This window comes from Papaver somniferum, chromosome 9 (assembly GCF_003573695.1).
Source record: "Papaver somniferum cultivar HN1 chromosome 9, ASM357369v1, whole genome shotgun sequence".
NCBI lineage: Eukaryota > Viridiplantae > Streptophyta > Magnoliopsida > Ranunculales > Papaveraceae > Papaver > Papaver somniferum.
The window spans coordinates 174,673,286-174,696,939 of NC_039366.1; positions in this window are offsets into that span (position 1 = coordinate 174,673,286).

Below are 23,654 nucleotides of genomic sequence, written 5' to 3' on the forward strand. Positions count from 1 at the left end.
TTTGCCATTTTCATTAATTCTATTCATCTTTCTTCTAACTGATTCACTGATTTATTTAATCACTTTCTTGATTTGAATATTCTCAATCAACAATCTTCAACTTTCGATCTTCAATCTCCCTGTTTCTAGCGCCATTATGTAGTTGCAGGAAATCCTACACAACACCCCTCATATGATTTCATTGTTGATCAACTCATTTTTTAGGTTTATCTTCTTAATTTTATTGATTCAGTTTTGACTGTTCTTACAAGAAAGATAAAGAAGTCAAGAATGATCTCTGCTCTGAAATTTCTCTCTCCTATTTACTTGTTTCTTACTCAAAAAAGATCTCTCTCCTTTCTGTACAATTCGAATGACTATTTATAAGGAAATACATAATGGATGACATCTAATCTGTCCTTTATTTTCGGATATGGTTTGCGACATTCTCGCAACCTTACAAATGTTAATTTCTCAAGCTCTCTAATTTTCGCGGGACTATCATATCTTTCTCATGATCCTTGCTGACGTCGTTTCTGAAATTGTTTTGCGACGCTATTGTGTTGTACCATTGTTAATTGCGCTGAGACATAATTGTTGCGAGATTCTGATCCTACATTCTTTTTATCTTTCCCTATCGGAGATATAATCTCAAGCCAATCTTACAAATGAACTCGTACGATAGAAAATGGAAAGATCAGATCGCTCAACTACAAGAGAAGTAGTTTCGTCTGGATTCACAATCCCAATGAAGTCTTTAAGTCTTTAACCGACAGGATCTCGAGAAGAAACCTACGGTTAAAGGAGAATCGACTCTGGCAAACCAACTGGTATCACACAGGAGGTGTGGGGATTAGTTTTTCCAGTTTCTAGACTTCTCCTTTATATAGTTTTTTGCAATCCAAGCTACCTTGGTAACAAAGCATTCAATATTCACTGTTAGATGAAAAACCTGATTTATCCAAGCTAATATCTTTCAACCGTTAGATCGAAACTTAGCTTGTCATACACATAAATGAAATGTATTCATTTAGGTTTGAGTAACCGTACCTAAACGTGTACACTTAGTTGGTTCATAAATAGTTAACCAATGGTTAGCCATATGAGCACTTTCATATTAACCGTATTCATCTTTCTCATAACTAGTTCAAATGACTCATAAGAACTAGTTCAGGAGTTTTTCAATTGCTTAGATCTTTATACATAGACACAATTAAAAAAAAATCGGTTGGATTCACTTGAATCAATTCATGAACAATATAGCCACGTTTGCAAAGATTGCATTCCTTATTGATTTATTGTTTAAGTTCATGAAACTACCGATTTGAGAAATATAAGCAGCTTGGGTACGCGTACAGGTATGCGTACCTTAGATACCGGATTTGAGTTGGTTTTTGGTTTCCAAACTCGGCAGAACTTTTCGGGTAGAAAAGTTTCGCCAGTACGCGTACCTAAGGTGACTAGTTTATGAGTTCGTAAACTTCAAACTCAGCAGAATTTCCCGGGAGGAAAAGTTCCGCCAGTACGCGTACCCAACCTGTCTCCTTCACCAATACCGCATGCACACATATGCACACACTTGGTTTCCGACACATGGATTTATACACTAATGTCTGAACACAGTATATATGCTTATATCCGTAGTTGGTTATGTAATCTCAACTCTACATTTCAATCATTGAAACATTCTTCTATAATGTTATAATAGTCGTTAGACATAAAGAATCGACTATCGTCATCAAAGCTATTTTCAAGATTGAAACGTTATCATGACTTTCATCACGGGTAAAGATGAAAATGGTTAAAGGAAAAGCTTACCAATACATATTTCGAGAAAAATATAGGCGAGTAAACTCGGCTCGAAATAGCAAATGTGTATGTATGAAAACTATCATACTTATACGACTTTTGTCTCAAGAGTAGGATATAGTGTAGATAGACTTTTGAGTGACAGATGAGTTCAAGTCTCCACCTACCTTTTGGTCGTATGAAGTTCCGCTGGTTCCTTGAGTAGTTCTTTGTCTGCGTAAGATAATCGCCATGGAGTCTGGAGCTCAACTATTCCTAACTATCCTAGACCGAGACTTAGTCATAAGTAAAATATAAATCAAGACATATAGTTTTGATCACTAACATTGACAAACATGCTTGAGATAGCAACGCACGCGAGTTCGACCGAGCAATGCTCTAACAGTCTATATTTTTCTAAAGTTCTTTGTTCTTTGGGTTTTACATATGGAAACTCTAATGTTATTTGTGTTTTACAGGTTAATTAAGGTTGGCTTATTCAATTGCCTTTTTTGTTTGGTTTTACATATTGCAACTCCCAAGGTATTGCACTCCACGTAACTTTCCTCACCTTACTTGATTGTTCAATTTGTTCAATGAGTACAATGGAAATTATGCTTTGTGTTTTTGAATTTTTCATGAGTAGAATAAAAATCATTCCTATTATTTTTAAAAAGAATACATTGTTTGTGTTTTGCAGATTGTTGAAGATTGGCACATTATGGTTGAAAGTTATTGTGGCATATATATTTTCAGTTTTTTTTTTTTTTTGTAATTCTACCATTTAATGGTTGTAACGTCTAATTGAAGAGGAAGTAATTAAGAGGGCTAGAAGGGGGTTACAAACACCACAGACGCTAGATGTCTTTTACTAGGATGAGACTGGGGTGGTCGGATCACGTGTTTGTCTCTCAAAATGTTATCCGTCCGTCCAAGGCTCAAAAACCCATCCTGTTTTGTATTATAGATTAGTAATGTTATAAAATCTAATATAATGTATTAATCTCAAGCACAGCGGTCATAAAACAATTTTTAGGGGCATATTGTTGAAGGTCTTAGGGTCGAATCCCCCACCCCTTTTTTTTCTGAATCACACAAATTTTATTAATCAATTTAAAAAGAGGTTACATCAAGAGATATAAAGAAATGAATGAAAAAGAAATCCAACTAATGGAATCCCCCCTTTTTGCAGTTGCATCTGCAGAAAAATTTGCTTCCCTGTAGCTGTGACGGAAGCTAATGGAATCAATTTTACATACAGCCTTGGCCCATATGTTCTTAATAAACCAAGGAACTTGTCCTAATGCAAGCTTATTTATTACAGTTTGAGAATCAGAGTTCAAAATAATATGATGCAGGTTACATTCAACAGCTAATTCAACAGCACAAATTAGTGCATAAACCTCTGCAATGTTGTTTGTTGCAATTTCAATACCACCAGTAAGAGTACCAAGTACCTTACAAAGATGATCTCTGACAACCAATCCAAAGCCACCTGCTCCAACGTTTCCAATTGAGGCACAATCACAACAAAACATAGTAAAACCAATAACAGGGGGATTCCAATGACAAATACTGATTTTTTGAAATTTACTTCCTCTTGGTCCAAGATTAAAGAAAGGGATCACCTTCATATCATAGTTTTGATTCCATTTGTGTCCCTTTATTCTTAAGCCACCTTCAAACACCATCTTTTTTATTTTGCTTTTGAACAACTGAGCATTTGGTTTAACTTCATCAAAAAAAAATCATGTTCTTTTGAAACCAAAGATCCTTCAAGATAGAGCAACTAGTAGTAAGCCATACTTCCTTAACAAGGGGATTTTTGTTTCTTGCACTCTGCCATATGTCCCTGAAATCTTTTGAAGGAGAAAAATCAAAGATATCACATAACCAATCCCAAATATCTGTATTGAATTTACAATTCCAAAAAAGATGATGCATACTATCTTGTTCTTCTTCACAGATGCAGCACCTAGATGCCGTCCTGATAACCATTTTTAACCATGACTGTGTCATCAACATAGATTTTCTGAATTAGTTTCCACACATTATTGGCAATATTTGGATGTGAAAAGTAGGTCCATATGTATTTTGGCCAGTACAACACATGCTCTTTACTTCTTATCTTGTATATTGCAATTCAAGTTGTAAAAGAACCATTTAACTCACACCTCCAAATCATTTCATCTTTAATCCCCCAATCTCAGGCAATATTAAATTTTCAAGGTGCTGCATGATTTAAAGAGGAATATGCCATGTGTCATCCATAAGAAGATCAGAGACCTTGAGCTGCATATTATTTTTAACAAAAGGAATGTATCCAATTTTTTCAATAAGAGAAGACTCAGCAATCCCGTTGTCAAACCATAATGAAATTTATTTACTATTCCCAATACACCATCTAGCATACTCTTTTAAGAAGTCCCAAGCCCATTTTAATCCAGGCCAGACAGTAGATAATTGCCAGTTACTTTTCCATTGTGCATATTTATTTTGAAATTTTGCTTTGATGAACAATGCCCACTTTTCCTTAGATTTAACAATTTTCCACATCATTTTCATCTGTAAGGCTTTATTGATTACCTCCAGCCTTTGAATTCCCAAACCCCCTTCATTATATGGTGTGCATACTTTTTCCAAGAGAGAATAGTATACTTTCTTGTATCTCCATCTCCAGACCACAGGAAGTTCCTGGTTATTCTCTCACATACTTTTATTACTGATGTATTCCATTTGTACACAACCATATTATATATGGGTATGCTACATAGTACTGATTTAATAAGAACTAATCTCTCTTGAAATGAAAGTAATTTTCCTTTCCAGGCAGCAAGCTTTTTTTGAATCATTTCCACCATGGGCCAGACATTAGCTACTTTAACTCTTCCTGAATGAAGTATAACACCTAGGTATTTATCTGGGAAATTACTCAGTTCCATTTGAATAAAGTATTTTATTTGACTTTTCCTAACTTCAGAAGTGTCATCTACAAATAGTTTACTTTTCATTCTGTTAATAATCTGCCCTGAACTCTTTTGATAATCTTCTAATAGTTTCAAGAGACATACTATGCTCTTCTTGGCACCATTGTAGAAAAATAAAGACATCATCAGCAAAGAATAAATGGGTTGGAAAAATACCTTTTCTTGTAACCATTGGAAGTATTGAACCATTTTGGACTAACTGAGATAAACTTGTACTGAGAACATCCTCCATGAGAACAAATAGTATTGGAGAAAAGGGTCTCCTTGTCTCAGTCCTCTTCCAACAGAGAAGAAACCTTGAGGGCCACCATTGAGGATTACTGATATTTTAGCAGATTTAAGAATTGTAAGGATCCACTCACACCAAGAGATAGAAAAGCCATATTCGCTCAAAACTTGAAGAAGAAATTCCCAACTAACTGAATCATAGGATTGAGAAATGTCTAATTTAAGAGCCACATTTCCACATATTATTTTACTTTTCATTTCATTAACCAACTCAGAAGCTAGTAGTATTTGTTCTTGAATACATCTTCCTTTTATATATTCTACTTGTTGAGGAGATATAAGTTTAGACATAAGAGAGCTCATTCTTGTTATTATAATCTTTTTAAAACTTTTAATACTCGCATTGCCCAACCCAATGGGTCTGAACTGATTAGGATTTTTAACACCTTCTGTTTTAGGAAGAAGAATAAGGAAATTGGAATTCAAACCTCTTGGAATAAATCTTCTACTTCAGCAGAATTGCACTACCTTAACTACATCCTGATGAATGATCTCCCAGCATGCTCTATAAAAATCCCAGAAAACCCATCAGGGACAGGTGAACTATTAGGATCCATATGAAAATGGTTGTTTTGATTTCCTCCTCATTTGGAATGGCATCCAACATCTCTCGATCCTCAGAATTAATAACAGAAGGAATGGCTTCTAGCAAATAATCAACCTTATCAATGTTTTGATGTGAAAACTTTTTCTCAAAGTGATTATCCAAAACCTCTGCAATTTTCTTTTGATTTGTAATGATATCACCATTTGTATCTTCAAGTTCTCTAATACAATTTCTGGATTGTCTTATTTTAAGAGAAGTATGAAGAAAACTGGTGTTTGCAGCTCCACCTTTAATCCATTTAATTCTTGCTTTTTGCTTTAACATTATGTTGTATTGCACTTCTTTAGAGTTCTAAATATTCTCAGCTTTCACTAAGTCATCCAGAGCCTCAGCATCAAAAGGACTACTATCTGATTTTAACATTGCTTCATGAACTTGTTTTTCAGCTTCCTTAATTTGTACTTCTACATTTCCAAAAACCTTCTTGTAATATTTTATTCAATTTTTTCAATTTTCTTTGAAAGACAAAAGCAGGATCACCCACAATATATTCAGACCAACATTTTTGAACTACTTCCATGAATAGAGGATGAGACAGACACATCTTCTGAAATTTATAAGGAACATTGGAAGGTTTTGGAATGCTGGAAAACGCGGGGGGTCTAACAACCACACCCAACAATTCGTTTGGAAATCTGAGGGGACTTACTCCAATATACTTTCTAGAGAATCAACTAGACAGTCAGACTCAATCTAGAGTAAAGTATATCAAAGAGTTTAGTATCTCTGTTTCACAATGTAATCAGCAAATCAAACAGATATAAATCCGTGAGCCTGATTATTATGTGAAACAACTTGAACGGTACCAAAGACCAATGTTCAAGTGTCAATCAATTTAAATCAACAACCAAAGGTTGGATATTCTAATTGATTGATCTAAACGCACAAACTGTGATATTTCAATTATATAACAAAATATAATGCGTAAAAAAAATAACACAGACACCAGAAGTTTTGTTAACGAATAAACCGCAAATGCAGAAAAACCTCGGGACCTAGTCCAGATTGAACACCACACTGTATTAAGCCGCCACAGACTCTAGCCTACTACCAATTACCTTCGGACTGGACTGTAGTTAAACCCTAATCAATCTCACACTGATTCAAGGTACAGTTGCGTTCCTTACGTCTATGATCCCAGCAGGATACTACGCACTTGATTCCCTTAGCTGATCTCACCCACAACTAAGAGTTTCTACGACCCAAAGTCTAAGACTTGATAAACAAATATGTCTCACACAGAAAAGTCTATAGATTGGATAAATCTGTCTCCCACAGAAATACCTACGAGTTTTTGTTCCGTCTTTTGATAAATCAAGGTGAACATGAACCAATTGTAAACCGGTCTTATATTCCCGAAGAACAACCTAGTATTATCAATCACCTCACAATAATCTTAATCGACTAGCGAAATAAGATATTGTGGAATCACAAACGATGAGACGAAGATGTTTGTGATTTATTTTATCTTGCCTATCGGATAAATTAATCTCGAGTTAATTATTTCAATTGTACTAAATACGATAGAATCGGGAAAGATCAGAACACGCAACTATAAAGAAAATAGTTGGGCATGGCTTCACAATCCCAATGAAGTCTTTGAAGTCGTTAACCTACATAGTCTCGATAGAAACCTAAGGTTAAAGGAGAATGGACTCTAGTTATGCAACTAGTAACACACATGAGGTGTGGGGATTAGGTTTCCCAGTTGCTAGAGTTCTCCTTTATATAGTTTTCAAATCAGGGTTCGCAATCCAAATTACCTTGGTAACAAAGCATTCAATATTCACCGTTAGATGAAAAACCTGATTCAACCAAGCTAATATCTTTCAACCTTTAGATCGAATAGCTTGTTACACACAAATGAAATGTACCCTCATTTAGGTTTATGTAATCGTACCTAAACGTGTACACCATGTTGATTCACAAATAGTTAACCGAAATTAGCCATATGATTACTCTCATATCAACCTTATTCATCTTAACCATAACTAGTTCAAATGACTCAAATGAAACTATTTAAAGAGCCGTTTAATTGCTATATTCTCATAGAAGTATACAAGAACACAATTGAAGCAAAATCTTTTTGATTCAGTCGAATCAATACATGAACATTATAGCCACGGTTTGCAAAGATTGCATTCCTTAATTTATAAATGTTTAGGTTCATGTACAAAACCGATTTTAGAAGTAACCAACTCAAGTATGTAAACGGTTACGCATATTTAAGCAGCTGGACCGAGTTTGGTTACGCCAGTACGCGTACGGGTGCGCATACCTACTCACACTCCAAACTCCAGCAGAAATTCACGTACGTGAGACTTCTGCCAATATGCGTACGGGTACGCGTACTTGCCCAGACATCCAACAACCGCCAGTACGCATACGGGGTATGCATACTTCAGGTTCCCGGTTTTGGACTTACACATAAATGTGATAACACACTATGTTTATATCCAAACATGGTTACATGATTCTAAGCTATTTATTTCAATAATTGAAACTTTCTTAGAGGATGACAATAGCTGTTTTCACACACTATTAGCATCAAAGCAATTTTCAAGATATTGAAATAATCATAACGAAACATTCCATGACTGCACCAAATGATTGTATCATACAAACCATGTAAGATTTTACTCGACAATTTTCACATGATATAAGATGAACTTGGTCGAAGCGAAATCTTGCCAACATATATTTCGATAAATGTGTAAGCGAGATAAACTCATCTCGAAATCTCAAATATGTATATAGAAAACTATATCGTAATACGACTTATGTCTCAATATAGGAGATGGAGTAGAAATAGACTTTTCCAAGTGATAGATGAGTTTCAGTCTCCACATACCTTTTGTCGATGAAGTTCCACAAGCTCCCCTTAGTAGTTATTCGTCTTCAAATGATGAACGTCGTGAAGTCTAAGCTCAACTATACAATCTATGTCCTAGTTCGAGACATCTATAAATATGCTAGAAATCAAGATTTATAGTTTTGATCACTAACATTGACAAACATGCTTGAGATAGCAACGCATGCGAGTTTGACCGAGCAATGCTTTAACAATCTCCCCCTTTGTCAATTTTAGTGACAAAACTATCAATACGTATGGATTACAAAATAAATAAAAATTTGTAGCTTTTCATCCAAATGCTTGATCTCCTTGGAATCTTCAACACGACTCGAAAACTTTGTTACATCCAAGTACTTCATGATCCTAAACGTGTTCAGCTCAACATCATAGTTTTTGAAGATCCGTAGCGATAACAATGAGAAAACAAGTGCTCTCGATCATTGTTATACAATGTCATAGTATTATTACACAGTATCAAAGTTCAATTGTATCACAACTTTGACAACAATACTATGGTAATATGTATCACGCCCCCTTAGTCAATACTTCGTCTCAACATGAAAACCACTCCCCCTTATATAATGATCAGTAAACCATATGTATTTGTAGTATGAAACTACACATTAATTCTCCCCCTTTTTGTCAATATAAATTGGCAAAGGTACGAAAACTAGTGGGATCCTCATGAAATTTTCATAGAGATACTTCATGACCAAAAGAGAATAACATACCAACTTATTTAGATGCAATCATAAAGCCTAAGCTAAATGCATTCATCAAGGAGTTTATAAAGATACAAGATAACCCCTATAATGTTCCACAGCCGCACTCCCCACAAAGATTTGACAATTAAGCACAAGTTCAAAAAGAACTCTCCCCCATATAATTTCATTCCCGAAAGAACAACAAAGGCGACATTGCTTTTACAAGAAAAGAAGGATTTCTTTGGACATAACCAAATCACATGAAAACATGGATTTTATTCCAAAAATCTCAATCAAATTATCCACAAAAATGATCAATTCAATTGGCCATGCTTAACATAAGAGAACTTACGGAGCCACACAGTATATGCACAAAAAAGTGTGGATCGGAGATCGACCAATACTGCGGAATACACAAGGATTCATACTAATTTTCATCACTATTTGCACAATGACATATAATAGACTTAATCCTTGTAAACAAAAGTTTATCCTTTCTTCTATCAAAATAATGACATAAAAGGCTTTAACTTTTGTTTGTCAAAAGTTCATTCTATCTTTTATCAATACTTTCATACCGACATAATAAAGATCACTTTTGAACAAGTATGGGACAGTCACAGGTTCATGGACATAAACAACATATCCCATAACAATTTGATTAAAATTACAAAAAAATCATCTTCCAAAAACTTAGAATTTAAATAAATAAATCTAAAAACATTGAAGATGAAAACGTTGGACATAGCTATGTGTAATCACAATAATGGTTATTCCAAACTCTAGTTATTCTTCTTAAAAACACAAGAATAAAATTCTCATAAGAAGTTTTCCTAGACATTGAGACCTCTGAAAAATTCTTTATCGTCCTCGAACTCCTTGTCGTCAACAACCATAGGAACATATGGTTCGTGAAGAAATGAGTCAATTCCAACAACCCTTCTAGGCTGAAGATGTCGAACCAGGGCCTTCTGAATTTCAAGAGTTCTCAAAACAAAAGCCTTTATTTGTTGAATCTCCTTTCTAGTCTCCTTGAACTCTTCAAGAACATCAGAAAACTTCTGAGAATTTGAAGGAACAACTCTTGGCTTCCTCACATTTCTTCTTTTTCTTTTCAAAGTTGAAGGTATCAGAGATTTTTATTTTTCCTTCATGATTGATGGATTAACAGTCATATTAACATCTTTTCCATCAGAAGACATGATGCTTGGAGTATCCATATGCGTATGGGTTTGTGAGATGAAATCACAATTTAAGCTCAACAAGCAATATTGTAGATAAGGCAAAACGATTTGCTGGTTTTCACGGATTGAGGAGACGACCGTGCGGAAGAGACTCCTTGAACCGAGCAAAATGTTCAACCTCACACAGATGCACTGCAAGAAGGGAGTTCTTTGAATTCGAGAGATCAATATGTAGTACTCCGGCCTAAACCAAGACAATGGCCGTTCCAGAGTAAATTCGGTCACAAGAGAGAATGGGTTGATCTGTAGGAGGAAAGCTGAGAAATGTGTGGAATCAATGGTAATCAAAGATTATGGGTGTGTTATTTATTCTGAATAAGATAAGTTCCGAATGATTGAAATTGCTCAGTTGAGAGTAATTGCTCAATTGATGAGGTGTTGATCTCGTGTTGTCTGTGAGACGTGAGATTCTTGTATATCCAATCATGATTTCAGAGACTTATTTATATTGCTGGAATTGTAGACACCATAATACCATGAAGTGTGACAGTTGATGGAATCAAAGAGTGGGGAAATGGAAATCTTGTTTGAAACCAGTTGCTCATCGTGCGGAGACTTGGTTGATTTTCCATCCACTACTTTGTTAACTCCTTCAACTGATTGCACGACTTGCTCACATTCCATCGTGTGTATGAACACACGTTCCGTAGACCGCCAGACCAAAACCCTAATTAATATCCCCCCATGTGACACGATTGACGTCTCGTGGTTAATTAGTCAGTTGTTGACTTCATGACTTTATGGGACGATGAGTCCATGTATTTGCTGAGTTGAACATGATTTTGCAAAATGTTCTGAAACTCATGAATTGAACGTGTCAGTTGAGACAGAGGTATAATTCTCACGTTGATAGTTGAGGCGAGCAAGTATTGCTCATTCGATGAATTGTTGAATATTGATAGTTGAACCAATATTCCTTGATTTGAGCAAATATTGCTTATCTGAGCAAGTATTGCTCGTCTGATGAATTATTGGTAGCGTGAACAAAATAAAATATTAATTAGAATACTGGTAGTTTAACCGAGCATAATTAATAAGAATACTGATCATGAGATCATCGTAAAGTTATTAGTGTTCGAATCTGGAATTATGATCCTTGGACTCAGAAACCCTAATTTTATCAATTGATGACCAATTGATGGTTTATTTCAAAATCAACCATGGAATGAAGGAGGGATCGGCTACATGGGATCATGGATCGACCATGTAGCACCCATATGCTCATGTGAGCAAATACCAAGGTCTCTTGAAGAGTTGGTGATTTGTTGATGAAAGAATGATTAAATGCTGGTTTAATCATTTATTCGAAAAATGCTCGTCTGAGCCTTAGGTGATAAAAACTAATTAATTCTGAAGAGGTGAGGGACCGACCAAGGGGTCATGAAACCGGCCCTGGGTCATCACGGGATCGACTAACGATCACTCCATGAAATTCCAAAATTATTTGGAAGAGTTTTGGACCTAATACGTGCAATTGCGCAAATTAGGTCAAATCATGAAAATACATGGGACCGTCTCATTGCGAGCCAAGGAGCCAACCCTGGCCGGTCAAGGTAACATGCTCACGTTCGTGTCTCAATCCTGAGAATTTTGATATTTTCTGGTGTGCAGTTGAGCATCCATTCGAGAAAATATGACAAAATTAGGGTTTTGCTGAAACTGAGGAAACTTCATGAGATGAAGGAAAATAATTATAAAATGAAGGAATATGTGGCGTGGGACCGCTGGAGCCAAGGCATGGCCGGCCGGCCAGTGACCACGGTCCCATGGTGCCTTTTCCTAATTTTATAATATTTTTCATGATTTTATGAAAATATCATGAAATCAAGGAATTTTGTAATTAAGGAGTTTCCTTAAAGTGAAAGAGTTTCCATGGGATCAAGGAAGCAAATAATATTAAAAAATAATAAAATAAGGGTGTGTGGGACCGGCTGAGGCATGATCGGCCGGCTGGGGCCCGGTCCCGTGCGTTTTCCCTAATTTTATGTATTTTTTCCATGATTTGAAGGAATTTTCATAATTTGAGAGAAATACCATGAAATCAAGGAATTTCATGGGATCAAGGAAATCTTAAAATAATAATAATAAAATAAAGGGACGTGTGGGACCGGTTAGGGCATGGCCGGCCGGCTTGGGCCCAGTCCCACGGGTTTCCCTAATTTTATATTATATTTTTCATGGATTTATGAAAATACCATGAGATTAAGGAGTTTTCATGAGATTAGTAAAATAATAATAAAATAATAAGGAACCATGAGGTGTGGGGCCGGCCGGGATCAAGGCATGGCCGATTGGCCAACAATCACGGCCCCACAATATTTTTCCCAATTTTATATCATTGCCTTGGTGCGAAGGAAACATCATGAAACTGAGGAGTTTCCTCAAAACGAAGGATATTTGTTCAAATGAAAGGATTTTCATAAGATCAAGGAAAATAACAAAAATATGATAAAATATAAAACTGGCGTGGGATTGGCCACGACACAGCCGGCCGGTCGATGAGCCCAATCCCCAGCGCCTTGGTCAATATTTAATTATTTATTATTTTCCTTCCTATTTTGCATAGTTTCATCGTTTCATCGTATTTTGAAATACTCGTTCGTGCGGTGATTGTTAGTGCATCATCATTGAGTACACTTGCACCTTTTGAGCCGGGGCTTACTCAGAGGTAAATCAGACGCCTGTGCGTTGAATATTTATTACTAACCCATGGAATCCTGCTGGGAAGAACCATAGATTGAAGTAACGAAATAACACGAAAATATTTGAATATTTTCATAAATTCAGTGGATGAATCCAAGAATTTAGGAATAACTAACTTATGGCTCTATACTAGCAGAGAAAGATGTCTAGGAGCATTAATTATTCTGACATGATCTTGCTGGAGCTTCACATCCTTTATATAGGTAGGGAAAACTTGTTGTTTGTATCCTGAAGACGTTAACGCTCTATACTAGCAGAGCAAGCTATTTAGGAGCCGTCAATCTCGTGATTCTATATAGAAATAATTACTGAAATGTTCAGTTTTCATGAGATATGCCGTTATCCAGCCGAGAGACTACATATCTGCATGTACTCCGAGAGAAAGTATTCTCAGTCAGAGGATTCGATGAGAGACCCGTGTCTCAATACTCACATCTGATTGCTGGATCAGGAGTTCGTATAATTATGGGTTTACGATTTTAGCCTTTGTCAAAATCCACCATCTACATTAATTCCCCTTCTTAGTGAGGAAAGCCGTGTTCCTCAGTCAGCATTGAATGGTGATTTTCCGGTCATAAACAGTACAAGTAATCGAACTTAGTCGTAAGTTAAGACGTTACTGGATTTCGATAGTACGATCAAACCAAGACTTGAATGAAGATCCCAGTGGAATGATAGAGCATCGTTTGATGAGCATAAATTGGTGTTGAACCGCTGATTTGGACGACGGGACCTTGGTCGTTTAGGATTCGCGGGCCGGGCCAATAAGGAAATCCTTGTGGAATTAGGTTTTGGGAAATAAAATTTGATATAAAAGGGAATTAATCCCTTTCTTTCTTTTTATATTTTCCACGACCAGCACCCTCATCACCTCTCCACCACCTTCACTCCAGCAACAGGAGGAGAAAATTTTCACGTCGGTCGCCGGAGCACCGACCGCCACCGCCACCGTCTGACGCCGACCAGGTAATTTTTTTTTTTTTTGCTGATGTTATGAGTTTCATGAATTGATCATGTTTGAGTTATATACACATGTGCATGTATGTGAGTAGGATTTTTTGTCGAAAAACCCTTGTTTTTTGAAAACGTATGTTCGTTTGATCGTTAGTTTTGAAAACTAATAATAATCCCCGATTTAGGAGAGATTTTTTTATGTATAGACCTAGGTCCAGTGATAAAACTTAGTTTATGAGCTTTCATGTGAACCAAGGTTTTATCGTAAAAGGAGTGAATTTTCACAAAAAATCGAAGTAAACCCTCGTTTTAAAGAATGACGATAGTACGAAGGAAAAAGTTTGTTTTTTATATATATATAAAATCATGGTCTGTCCTTGAAAAATATATTTGCATACAAAACCGTGGCATGCTTTCACGGAAAAGAGTGTACTTTTTTTTTTTGCGTGAGTTGTTACTCACTAAAAATAAAACGTGAGTTATTATTTCATGTTTTGTAAACATATATTTTCAAAACTGATTTTTTGAATAATGTTCAAAGTAAACAATTATTTATGATGAAATAATGTTTTATTTTTCATAATTCCATGGTAAATGTTTACGCAATGGAGATGTTCATGATTTTATGAAAAATCTGAGTTTCGTTCGTCTTTTGTAGGTTTCGAAGAAACGAACGATTTTGAGGTGTTAACTCTAGCATTAATATCACTATCTTTAGTGGAAGCGTAAAAGGCAAGAGTTAAGAGTTACCATTAGATGCTTGTACTTCCTTTATTTATATCTGGGCGACATACTGAAGTAGAATGTAGTGTGAATTTTACAGCTACTCCGCAAAATGTCCAACTCCCAGGCGAATGATGCTTCGAGAGATGAAATGTGCATTGATGATGATATCTCCAAAGATGAGACATGTATGTATGAGACTTCCGTTGGCGAAGAAGAGGATGAAACCCCTGGAATTAAGAATGTCCCGAATATAGATGATGCATTTTTTGCAGAGGTTGAGCAGGAAACTGAGAATCATCTCAAATCTCCAGTGTATCGTCTTCTGATAAATCCCAGAAATGTTACTCAAAAGAAATTGGTGAATCCTAAGACAGTGATCCGGTTTTGTCTTGAACGAGGGATCTTCCTTGCATCAATCATAGAGTTTAAGCTTTCTCTACGACCTTTGGAAAAGTTCTCTGGATGGGCGAGACATATGCTGGGTTTCCCTCATGTCAGGGCCATGCTCGATTAGGCGCAAGTGACGAGAGCTATTCAGGATTCTGGAGACTTATTCATTTTCCATGATGCGAGAGGTATTGTGGATCTACTTGCTCGTTGGTGTATTCCCACTCACACCTTTATATGCAGATGGGGAGAGTTTACCGTTACCTTAGAGGACGTGGCTGCTTTGATGCATCTCCCAATCACGGGCAGTCTCCCTGGGGATCTTTCAGATGAGGAGGCTGCGGTTTCTAACATTTTGGCAGCTGCAATGGAGGAAGTGAATAAGGCATCTGGCAGTAAAGGGTGCTATGCTCATTGGTTGAAACGCTGGTGGCCAAAGGACGAGATTTCTGATAAACCCATCGATGGTATGTTACCCATTGCTGCTTTCTTATGTTTATGGCTGTCGAGAGACATATTTGAAGACAGTGGAAACTTGTTGAAGCCCTTCGTGATCCCCTTTGATATCAAGATGGCTCAAGGTGAGCAACTCCCAATAGGCAGCATGTTCCTGGGTTCTTTGTATTCTAACTTAGACTCATTGGTTATAGACTCCAGTGTATCGAATGGCTTTATGAAGATTGAGTGCTATGCCAATACGATGTTTCTTCAAGCTTTTATGTGGGAGCGCTTCAAGAATTATGCGCCTATTCCACGTAATATTTTGCAAGGACCGAATGCTGATGCTCGTCACATTTTCTCCAAAAAAAATAATGTCAGGATCATGCGTTGGTTTATAAAGCAGCCTCGGTCTAAAGCACGTCTCATTGATGTGTTGGATGACGAATCTGAGTTCAACTTCCGCCCGTGGGTGTCAGTTCCTGCTTATGTTTCCCAGCCAACAACTTTCAATACTGGAGAGAGTGTGATGCTGATGTCTGGTGCAAATCTGAGTGATGGCGAAAGATCTTTCATGTTGAGTTGCACCCCTGGTCATTTGATATCGTCTATATACGGAGGACTCTCAGTGGAGGAATATAATATTGACAGAGCAGCTCGACAAATGGGTATGGATCAGTGTATTCCAACTTTTTGAAGGAGGAAGCCATCAGTTGAACAGCTTAGAACCCATTTAGACCATACTCATGTGGAAGGAAGTAAGTACTGGTTCCCTTGCTTCGAGAGATTTGCATATGAAACTCCAGGTTATATAGACTTTTGGGATCAAGAACTTCAGCGATTGTGTGATTACGTGATGGCTGGTCAGCCTCCAGTGAAGGATCCTCCTTCTACTGAGTTGATTTCTGGACGACCAAGATTGAAGTATCTCTCTGGTGATAAACGAAAATCGTCTCCAGGGTCTTCTCATGTATGTTTCTTCGTATAATCTTCATAAAGTTATGAGAACTGTATTCTAATTATGTTACTGAATTTTACCACAAGACGGTCGTAATGTAAGACCTCGAATCCGTGTAGATTTCTCAGAAACTGAAGCGATTGTTCACGGTGGAGAAGGAAGGAACAAAAGTTATAAGCTGTTACCTAATACCATAAAGTCCCCAGTTGGTTCTTTGGTGAGTTCTCGGTATTCTCTTTGTTGTGACTTTTTTCTCGCCCACATTATTAGGATCATGAAACCAATGTTGTTATTCTGTTGCAGAATTTTACTCCATCAAGTATCGATGGTCTTCGGTTTCCTGCAACAATTCATGATCTGAGCGGTGAAGAAGAAGCCGTAAGTATCCCTTCGCATATTCAATTATGATGCTTTTTAGATAAAATGTTGATTGTTGAGGATGTGTCCAGGAGGATGTTGTCATGGATACGGAGAGTGCTGATGCTCGACCATCCTCTGAGAATAGAGACGAAGGCACTTCCAAAGAATCGGAGCCGAATAGAAGTAATGAGCCCCTTGTCTTTAACACGAATAATCCCAATTCCTCGAACATTTCGGAGACTCCCAAAGTAAGTACATATCTTGAATCCTCTTCATAGAAGTATTAAAGTCCTGATTTGTGAATGAATGAATGAGAATCCATGTGTATACACGAAAAACTTAGTCGAAATTCGTCGTCAGAAAATTCAGAACTCAGTTTTTTAGCAAAAACGCCGTAAAACCCTTATCTGGAGTCGGATTTTCATGATATGCATATGAATATTCAAGACCGGAAAATTTCCAAGCTTTAGTAAAGAAGCCTTTTAAGTTTTGAGCACGTTCAGGGCCTGAAAAAGGCGAAATAGTAAACCTTTAGGAGACTTTCAGAACTTTTTCAGATGGTATGTTGCTCAATGTTTTAGCCACATTTCCTTGATCGTTCACCGGATTGTTATGAAATTTTGACATGTTGTAGAGGACATCCATACGAAGAGAATGGTATATAATCCATCTTCAGATTCCTTGTAGATTGCTCCCACTTTGTCTTCTAGTACAGGGCAGAGTACAGTTTCTTCAGACGAGGTTACCGTAAAACGTATCTTCATGACTTTCATGCTATTTGCTCGTGTCTTGGGTGCATAATGATGAACTTTGATGATGTTGAATTGATTGTATAATATATTTTATAATCTCACTTGGTTTCATGCTCAAATCACTCTAACCTCATGTAATCTTCGTATTAGGTGTCAAATACCGAAGTTGAGGATATTGAATCCAACGAGGATAACTTGAACTGTCATGGAGTTATTGATGAAGAAACAACCATACTTGAACTTCAATGCCATGATAAGGTTGTCACTGAAGTTGTGGAAACCCAGATTGTTGCTGCTTCAGTGATAGAAGAAACTGAAACACCGGTAGAGAATACTGTTTCCCTGATTGTAGAAGCTTCCCCAGTAATTGAGAACCGTATAGTGGTGCATGAATATCCAAGTGCAGGAGTTGCTTTTGATCCTCCATTTGATGCTTCACTCCCGTATCATGAACTAGTTGGTGGATTCAGCGTTCCCATTGGATATGCAGGTTTGTATGAGAAAATATGGAAGAAGTTTGGTCACATGATTGTTGATAAGAACCCTGGACGTGCTTATGCCTTAACAATGTAAGTAGGTATTATCTTGCGTGTCGTGAGTGATATATGCACTAGGGACAGAAATACCGTGACTCCAGATATACTCTTTGATTGGGAGTTTAATTTGGAGAATTCAGAAAGACTTGGCTTCAATGTGAAGTGGCTTCGTAAGCAAATGAACGCTATCAAGGACTCATGTGAGAACAACATACCCTTTCCCAATGATGCTGTGATGGAGAAAGAAGACAAGATTTCTAGGCTGACCGAAGAGTTGAACAAGGAGAAGGCGGCTTTGCAGGCCTTGAAGGATGTAGATGAGCAAAAATCCTTTTTTGCTGATTTTCTTTGATTTCCTTTTTCATGATCTCTTGAAATTCTGAACTTCTGAGAGATGTGAGGTTTTGTTTGGGTTTTGATATTAGCTGGTTTTGGATTGGTAGATGGTTAAGGATTTTTTTTTGGATTTGATAAAGATTTTCTTTTAAGAAATATGAATTGAATTTTGATAAATTGCTGAATTCAAATATTGATTGCAAGTATTGCAAACGTTTTGGAGGAATTGAAATACAATGAAAGAAAATCCTAAATGTCAAATCCAGACGTCATGGATGCTTCAAACGCCCAGTACCTCAGATGTTTGATAATTTCAGACAAACGCCTTAAGGCAATTATCGTGAAACTAGTAGGGTTCTGCAGTCTGTGTTGATCAGTTTGTAGTGTCCCCTGGTTATGGACTTAGCAACCATAAATGGTCCTTCCCAATTGGAGTTCCTTGTAGAATGAAGACCACGCTGAGCTGCTTTGAGAACCAGGTCCCCTTCACAGAATTTGTTAGGTTTGGTCGTCCGCGCTTTGAATATCTTCTGTTGATTCGGAATTCCTCGTGTGGTGGGATTCCGCGGTTGTGGCACATATGGACACTCGTGCAGGAAGGAGTATCCCTCGTAATGTCTGTCATGCTTAGACACATCTTCAGCAATGAATCTTTTGATAGGATGATCAACTTGAAGAGATTCTGGACTCAACCATTGGGTGAAATATTGCTGAGGCAAGATTATCCACTCATAGCATCTTGTGATTACTAAATTGTTTGTGGAGTGAAGCCCTTGAACCAGATAAGCATATTTAAAAACTGACGATATGGGCACATGAGAAGGAATAAGACTTATCTGAGTGCGAAATCTCTTGACGAAAGTGTTTGGATGTTCCTCAGGCCTTTGTGTAAGTTTTGTCAAGGCTTTGACCTCTCCAGATACTCGAATGGTGAGATATCTTCTTTTTCTTCCTCTGAGTCAGAGGTTCCTTCAGCGGAGCGATGTGTGATTGAAGGTGTCAGTGTCACCTTCCCATCATGAATCCATGTGCGTCCAAGAATCATGTCATATCCTGGATCTTCTCGGATTATGTAAAACTTGGTCTCAGTGCAAACCAAATTTTCTTTGACTTTGAGTACGAGGTAGCCGTACGCGTCTCTGGAAACTCCTTCGTGATCTCTGATTGCCATGGGGGCATGAGTAGCTTCTTGTCGAGTAATGCCAGCGGCTCTGAGAGTTTTCAGAGGGATGATGTTGACGACAGTGCCGACATCAAAAAATTCTCTCTTGAACTCGTTTCCTTTGATGTGCACTGTGGTGAGCAGTCCTCAGTCATACATTTCTTTGTCTATTGCTGGAGGCTCGGTGAATGTCTCTTGAATCAGTAGACGCTTGCCTGACACGATGTGGTTTAATGCAGCAAACATGTGTTTACTTTGAGATTTTGATAAGTATAGCAATTCACAGATATGCTCAATTAAGGATTGAACTGCCTCTTTGACGGGGGGTTCAGAAAGAGTGAAGGTTCTGACGGGAAGGGGATCTCTGTGTACTCCTTCAGTCCCCAAGTTGAGTTCTCCCGATTCGACCTTTTCCTTAAATATACGCTTCAAAGTTTTGCAATCACTTGTGAGATGGCAGACAAATCTATGACAGCGACAATAACGAGGATTTTCCATGGCCTCTTCAGTTAGTTCCTTCTTTACATATTGCAACTTGATTGCGCCGTCTTGAATCCAGGCATCCAGTAATTCGATAACTTCTTCAATGGAGCAGGGGAAATCAGGTGCTTCTGGATCTTCTATGTGTTGAGGAAGAGCTTGCACATTATCCTTCTTTTGCGCCTTTGAAGGGGTTGAGGAAGTATACTCAAATTGTGGTTGCACATTATCCTTCTTTTGCGCATTTGAAGAGCTTGCACATTATCCTTCTTGCGTTGTGGTTCAGCTTTTCGTTTGCTCCCTTACGCAACAGCATTTGTGGAATTTTCAAGGTTGTATTGTTTGTTGATCAAACGTCTGCTGCTGCCTATGGTCTCTCGTGGTTCTTCAGCTTTTGCAGTCTTAGTCCTTTCTAGCTGTAGATGGTGGATTTTCGACAAAGGGTATAATTGTAAAACTATACTCCAGATTCGGCAAGCGGATGAGTATTGAGACTCATGTCTCTAATTAAAGCATGAAAGCTCATGTTATAAATCTCTGACTAAGAAGGCTGTCTCTTAGAGTACGTGTAGATTTGTAGTCTCTCAGCTGAAGCCACGACACATCTCATGAATACTGAGAAATTTCAGTCATTACTCCGGATCCGGCAATCGGATGAGTATCGAGACTCATGTCTCTGTGCATGAAATCTCATGCCACCTCTGATGGAGAAAGTCTCTCAGAGAAGATGTAGATGTGTAGTCTCTCAGATGAGGCCACGACACATCTCATACTGTATAGAATCGAAAGATTGGGCGGCTCCTAGACAGCATGTCTGCTAGTATAGAGGGACAACGTCTCCGGGATGTAACCAAGTTTTCCCCGACTATGCAAGAGGAATATGACACTCCAACAAGTTCATATTGCTCAACCCTCAAATAATTAATGCTCCTAGACAGGAAGCCCTTCTAGTATAGAGCCAACAATTAATTATCTTAAATCGTCTGAATATCCAGCAATATTCTATGATCCATCGCCTGAATATCCAGCAATATTCTACGAGTCGTCAATCAATCGCCTGAATATCCAGCAATATTCTACGATTCCTCGTTATTTTTCGTTACTTCAATCTGTGGTTCTTCCCAGCAGAATTCCACAGGTTAGTAATAAATATTCAACGAAACAGGCATCTGGGCATCGAATAAGCCCAGACAAAATGGTGCAAGTTTAATTAGCAGATAATACACAGACCAGCATTCTGAATGCACGAACGAGCATTTTAAAAATACGAACGAACGAGGAACCTATGCAAAATAGGAAGGGAAAATAATAATAATAAAATATTAAACAAAAGCGCCAGGGGACTAGGCTCACCAGCCGGCCAGTCATGTCGTGACTAGTCCCGCGCCCAATTTTATATTTTACCATATTTTTACTATTTTCACGATCTCATGAAAATCCTCTCGTTCAAGCAAATTTCCTTTAGTTCAAAGAAATTATCTAAATCACATGATTTTCTCAAAAAATAATAAAATTAAGGAAAGGTATCGCGGGACCGAGCACCAGTCGGCCATGACTTGGTCGTTGCCGGTCCCACACCTCACGTCTCAATTATTTTATTATTTCTCTCAAATTATGAAAATTCCTTGATTTTATGAATTTTCCCTAAAATCATGAAAATAACCTAATTTCATGTATTTTTATCTAAATCACATGATTTTATCAAAAAATAATAAAATTAGGGAAAGGTGTCGCGGGACCGCCGGCCGGTCTGTCATGCCTTGGCCGTGGCCGGTCCCACACCTCACGTCCCATTATTTTATTATTCTTTCTCAAATTATGAAAATTCCTTGATTTTATGATTTTTCCCTAAAATTACCTAATTTCATGTATTTCTCTAAAATCATGGAAAATATTAAAAAATTAGGAAAATTTGTGGGACCGGGCTCTAGCCGGCCGACCATGCCTTAGCCGGTCCCACACGTCCATTATTTTATTATTATTTGGTGTTTGGTTTGCTGATTTCATGAAAACTCCCTGATTTCAACAAAATATCTTGGTTTTCAACAAATCCCTTTGATTTTATGAAAAATTATCTAAAATCATAAAAATTACATAAAATTGGGAAGAGTGCCTTGGGGCCCGCGCCTATTGGCCGTCCGGCTATGCCACGGCCATTGCCGGTCCCACACTCTCATTCCCTATTTTATATTTTAATTTATGTCTCTCATCTCATGGAAGTTCCCTAATTTCGCCAAACTCTCCAGTTTCATGGAATTTCCCTTAAATAAGAGAAAAATACATAAAATCACATAAAACTGGGAAAAGCATGTGGGACCGCGTGTCAGCCGGCCGGCCATGCCCTAGCCGTCACCGGTCCCACAACTTGTGATTCCTTGTTTATTTATTATTTTCATCATCTCATGTATTTTTTCTCGGTTTCAGCAAAAACATGGATTTTGCATATTTTCTCCAAATGTTGCTCAAACGTGCATCAGAAAATATCAAAATCCTTAGGACTGAAGCACGGACACTATGGTGACACGGGAACATTCCCTTGACCGACCAAGGGTGACCCTGAGGATTGTAAACAGCTGGTCCCGCATGTTTTAATGATTTTAACCTAATTTGCTCAGTTGCTCATATTAGGTTCGAACTCTTTCCAAATAATTGGAAGTTCGCTCAAACGACCATCTACTGGTCCCACGACCATCAAGATCCGGTCTCATGACCTCTTGGTCGGCCCCTCATATTTTCTACAACAGGTTTTATGATTTGTTGCTCACACGAGCATTATTTCAGTAAATGATTAAACCAGCATTTAATCATTCTTTCACCAACTGGTCCTCAAGAGACTTTGGTATTTTTTGCTCATTCGAGCATCTGGGCGTTATATGGTGAACCCGTCATCCCATGTATCCGGTCCCGTGTTGATTTGCAATAAATCATCATTTCGGTAAAATTAGGGTTTTGAATCCGGAGTTCTGCAGAAACGTGATTCTGTGCAGATTCGAACACTCTGATAATTTTATGTTGATTCCATGATTGATATTCATATTTATTTTGCTCGACCTAGCAGTCAGTAACTTAAATTAATATTTTATTTGGTCCATCTACCAACAATTCATCAAAAGAACAATATCTGCTCGAACTAGCAATATTCGCTCAAACCGGCAATATTTATTCAATTAGCAATATTCGCTCAGACTAGCAATATTTGTTCAAATCAAAGAATATTGGTTCAACTACCAATATTCAACAATTTAGCAACACAGTTTTGCTTGTATTAGGATATAATGATACCTCGTCTCAGCAGACACATTAAATTCATGAGTTTCGAAACATTTGCTAATCATGTTCAACTCAGCGCTACATGGACTCATCGTCCCATAAAGTCAGCAACTGACTCCACAATCACGAGATTTCAATCGT